This window comes from Pinus tabuliformis, chromosome J (genome assembly GCF_031772625.1).
Source record: "Pinus tabuliformis cultivar Carrire ecotype Pingquan chromosome J, CPIR1, whole genome shotgun sequence".
Lineage (NCBI taxonomy): Eukaryota > Viridiplantae > Streptophyta > Pinopsida > Pinales > Pinaceae > Pinus > Pinus tabuliformis.
Genome location: NC_142295.1, coordinates 69839638 through 69845762, shown reverse-complemented (window position 1 = coordinate 69845762; position 6125 = coordinate 69839638).

Sequence of the window (6125 nt, the reverse complement as noted above, 5' to 3'; positions counted from 1 at the left end):
TACAATATTTACAATGATATACACATATACATATATGCACATTTGCTCTAACCAACAAATAAAAGGATATGATGTATGCAACAAGGGAATCTAGAGGCTCACACCTCCACCCTCAAAGTAATACCAGAATTCTCCTCCTTCCCAGGAAGTTCAGAATCCACTGTCAAAATCAAATATGCATCTAATGTCCAGCGCTACAATCCTGCGTTTCTTTCCCTCTCAGTGAACAATTACCGACTCATTGTTCTAGGGCACACTCCCAATGTGCATTTGATTCCATTTGGCAATGCTAATGACCAAAACAAATACATTCCCCAACCTTCCCTTCTATGCTACATAGTCTCTCAAGAAATCCGGTCACCCCTTCTGTGCAATCACTCACCTTCGAAGTTCCCTGACATCCCCTATCCCAAGCAATCCATCCCATGGCAAGATTTCCTCGCATCAGAAGGCCCAAAAACCAAGGCATATCCTTGCCTCAAAACCATCATACCGGTCATAACATGCTCATGGAAATCAATGGACACTATTGGGTTCTAGTATCCCACAATGGCCCTGCTCCTAAAGTGCTTTACCAGCATACTGTTGCCTGTTCCAATTCCTTTTGTTGTTGCTGCTAATTTTTGTAGTCGATTTCAACCACCCAACCAGGGCATTTCATGCTTTCCTTTACCAAGCACATAATTTCCATTAGATTCAAAATAAATTGAAATAACTTTGTTTACTTCCTGTGACAACGAGTCAAACTAGTTGTTTGATCAAATCGTCATGTATAAACATATCACATCCAGATAGCTCAAAACTCAACCATCATAAAACAAAGTCATGAGTCACATGCAATCATCATAAACCAAAATCATAAATCACATGTAACCATCATAAATTAGAATCATGGATCACAAGCATAATAAAACTGAAATAAAATACGAATACTTATCCTCCAATCGATCCTTCGATTCTTCCTTTGTTCTTTTTGTACACACATCGGATTAGTTGCCGCCCAAAGCAAGCACCCAGTGCCTTTGCTTCTCTTCAATCACATACACATACACACAACGTACATCGCAACACGTATATCTACACACGGCGTACAACACCACACAATACATACACCTACACTTGATATACATCACGACACATACACCAACACTTTATATACATCACGACACATACACCTACACCCGGTGTACAACACAACACAATCCATACTCCTACATCTGATGTACAACACAATACACAAACGTACACATGGTATGACACAACGAATACACATGTCACGATACCGTGACTATACAATGCACATACATAGTACCGCATGTGCGCCACACAACATACATGACATGCACATAGTACCACATGTAGACCAGTACCCTATGTACAGAATGTACACAGTACCACCTATACACAACACCACCTGCACAATGTGTGCAAAACATCACATGTACACGAAACCACCTGCACAACGTGTACACAACACCATATGTACACAGTACGACATGCACGACATGTACATGACACCACATGTACACAACACCACATGCACGACATGTACACAACACCACTTGCACACAGCACCACATGTACAATCATGCACACAACACCATGTGTACATAAAATTGCATATACAACATGTACATAATACCATATGTACACAACACCACATATCCAACATGCGCACAACATCATATGCACACAACACTACATATCCATCATGTGCACAATACAATATGTACACAGCACCACAAATCCAACGTGCACATAACACCATCTATACCCAACGTTGGATATGCAATATACACAACACCATATATACAACAAGCACACAACATCATATGTACACAGCACTACATATGCTACATGTACACAACACCAGCACTGCACATCCTAATACCACATTGTCTCTAACAAGCAACCTTGCTTCCAATGTCTCTTCATCATCCATGCTTATCCTAGCATGTCGCGGATCATGATGTTTTCATTTTTCTTATGTATTTCTCAGCATTACTTGTTTATAACGTAAACATAGACATAGTATAAACACATAATATCAACTCATATCCACATGATATTGACCTCTTAAATTTGTCGAGGCTACTCTTCCCACTTTATTCCCCATAAGACCAGGAACCTCTTTCATTTCATTCACCTGCATAAGAAATCATTCCTCCACAAGAATGATCCTTGACAACCCTGTCAGACAGTGACATACATACATACATATATATAAACATTAGCATAAAACAATCATGATCATGTCAGACAATGACATACATACATACATATATACATATAAACATTAGCATTAAACAATCATGATTTCTAACGACCCTGTCAGACAATGACATACATGCATACATGTATACATATATAGACATCAACATAATCATGATCACAACATAATTACCAAATAGCATAAGGTCAAGGTTAAGAGAACTCCCTTTATCCATGCACAACATTCACAACATTGAGAACAACAGTTCCCAATTTAGCCAAGGCATCTAACGCCTCAAATCCATTTACTTTACCTTTCCTAATTATTTTTCTCATGATTGTCCTACCACCGTCCATTTACATCAATGGTCCCAACTAATCCAACTAGTTGTCGTACTCTTGTCTTCAACTTCCCTTATACATGCACCGAGCTTCATTTGGGCCTTACATCACTTGTTGGGTTTCATTCAGCTCTTCCCGAGCTCCATTAAATTCCTCCTTCCCAACCAATTCCCAAGGCAAAAACAAGAAACAAACAAGAAGAAAACTATGAAACACCAATAACATCACGACACCACAAACAAAGTGGAAAGGCCTTGCACCAGACGCAATCAAAACCAACATATCAACTCAACAACATATCAACTCAAACATAAATAAGGTCATGATGTCCATAACAATAACTAACTAATATGTTCACATCATAAACTCATAAACAATTGTCATTCATGCATAACAATCACATGCACAGTCAGTGTAAATTAGTATGACAAAATATCACAATATATTAATTGATACTTGAATGTCATAACCATAATCCTCTGCATAGGTCAATCCAAATTAGAACAAAACATAATAACATTAATAACTCAGCTACAACGACCATAATCATCAAGCATATTACCACAATGCATACAACAATAGGTTACTATAATTCATGACTATCTGATGCGTGCATATGACTACACTGATCAACTAGCATTTATCATACATGTAACCATAACAACAATAGAATGACAAGCATATAAGTAACCCTAATGCTTATAACAAACATTAACCACATACTTGCATGCCAAACATACAAACCTACATTATGATTTTCTCTTGCCTCGAGGTCCAGTGCTGCAACCTCGCTTTGATGATCTGCATCTCTTGCTTCATCTTAGCCAACACATTAGCATCATAACATATCAATAGCAACATGATGACATGGGACCACAACAATGACTCTCACAATGCATCTCTTACCTACTATACATGCTTAACCATGAACATGACAATGCATGCATAACAACATATAAACATTGACATGCATAACAAATGCATATACAACTGACATGCATTCCTGACAAACACATCCTAACAATAGCATCATCAACTCCTACATGGCAACACAACTGTAACAATGACCATTACCATGCATACATACAAGCACATATACAACCTACATGCATGTATGACAAACACATTTCGTCCATCTAGTCCAAGTGTTGAACCATGCTCTAATACCACTATGTAACACCCTCCTCCCACATTTACCTAAGCTAACCGGTCCACTGGGGTAAACATGTGATGAGAGGCTACTATGATGTGATTCAACTCCCTAAGTACAGTTAAGGAAGTGGAACCGACAAAACACAACCAAACTAATCTTCCCCAGGAGGTAACCAACCTTTCCAGGTGCCTAACCCCTAAGACAACTTATCTTTTTGTTGTCCTAGAGCCTCAGTCACTCCCATGACAAGACATGCATGCGACCAAAGCCTTCCAGTCACTCCCACAACAAGGCGCACCAACGTCTGTGGATTTTGCCAAACAATTATGAGCCAATGACCCTAGATTTTGTGCCACTTTTTCAGGGCACTACCCAAAACTTCATGAAACTTTCAGGAATGATAAATGACACTAAAACAAAGGTATTAATGCAAACATTTGAGTAAGGACTTGACCAGACCCCTACTAGCCATGACAGGGATTTCATCAAACATGTCACAAATATACAATTTACAGGTTATAACAACATATATGAGCATAGGGGTCTCCTACTTATCTGAGTTCGTAAAGAAGCATTATTGTCTTATCACAATAGTTGCATTATCATCTATTAGGTCATATATTCATTGTACTTTCAACTACTAATCAAAAAATGATGAGAGCCATACATCAAGTTTGTCATAAGAATAATCATAACCAACATATTACCACAGAAATAACAGAGATATAACAACCATAAGAATCACATATGAACCAATATATTTACATATGAAAAACCAATGAAAATGAACTCTTATTAATGAATGCAAAAGCCAACCAATTATGGGGCTTCCATGAACCACCCGACCATAAATTCGTTGAACCAAATCTCTCTTTCAGCCAATCACCCCTGTGCCATATTCCAAGCATGAATGTGGTACTCAAAACCAAACCAAACCAAGTTTCCTCAGGCTTTACCGCAATCTCCACCAGATCACTAGGCCCTAAACAAGCATGGATACCACCAGATTTCTCCACCTACACTGTGAGGAATTTGTCCATCTCAACCTCTTAGATTTACTATGTATCCTGCCATTACCAGTCAAGGGATTCCTAGACCTACGAGGTCACCACCCTCTGGGCTTTACCGTGTATCTCGTCATTACCAGTCAAGGGATTCCTAGGCCTAATCAAGGGTACTCACTACCAAGCTTTACCATGTAATCCACCGTTACCGATCAAAGGATTCCTAGGCTCAATCGAAGTGTTCACATCCAGGCTTTACCGTGTATCCCATCCCTGGATTCCTAGGCCTTGTGAATAATCCTGACACCACCCCACTCAGCTTTGAGTCCATCCAGTAATACAACTCAACCAAATACAAGAGAACCCACCACACTATGGCCATCTGGAAATAGCAAGGCAAGGTTGAAGAACATTGCCACACCTGGAAAAACCCATGCCAATGACAGCAAGAGAACCAAAAACACACATGCATGTACCATGCATGCCAAATCTAGGAATGAACTCACACATGCAAATCAATACCTGCAAGTAATCTCATTGTAGTTCTTGCTCTTCCTTGCTTGATCTTTGCTTCCCTTTTCCTTCTTTGTCCTTCATTTGCTTTCTTTGATCTAATGCTAGAGTGCTTCAAGAGTGCTCTAAATGTCCAAGCGTGTGAGAGAGAGAGTAGAGAGAGAGAGAGAGCTCCAAAACTGAGCTTACAAAAGTCTATGAACTGATCCTCGGAAGCCTTTTTATCAATGAGGCCTCTAATTTCTTCAATTTTCCATTATTTTCCTTCAATTTGCTCCTCACATCCAACCTGTGGCCTTTCAAGTTCCTTTTCTCCTAATTTCCTTTGTTTTCATAAATAAAATTCCAATTAATGCCTCTTTCCAAAGCCTTTGCAATTGCCTTTACCAAATTCCTTAGCCATAATAAACCAAATGAACACCCATACTAGGATGTTTTGCCCAACGCTCAGCTTGGAATATGTGTCCCATGACCTTGGTTATTATTTTGCCTTTATTAACTTTATTACATGGAATTCTGACTAGGGTTGTTACAATTCCACATGGTAAATTGATTGGGAGGTCATTGGGACTTTCTTTTTGGGTGAACTATTTATAAACTTTTCTTATTGGGGAGATGAGTTGTATCGTAATATTCTATTATGCCCGGATGATAAGATTCCACATGGAACAAAACCAATAGATAAAACATTGAGTTCTACTATAACATGTTAATGGGTTTCACAAAATTATAGCTTTATTTGCAGATGTCCTCATCGGAAAACCATTAAAATTACTTAAAACTTTTATAATTCGAACCATAAAAAATATTTAAACACGGTAAGGCTTAATCTTGGGCCACCATATGGCTGAATTACCGTGCAAAAATGTTGGCCCGATTTTTTATGACTTTGGTTATTATTT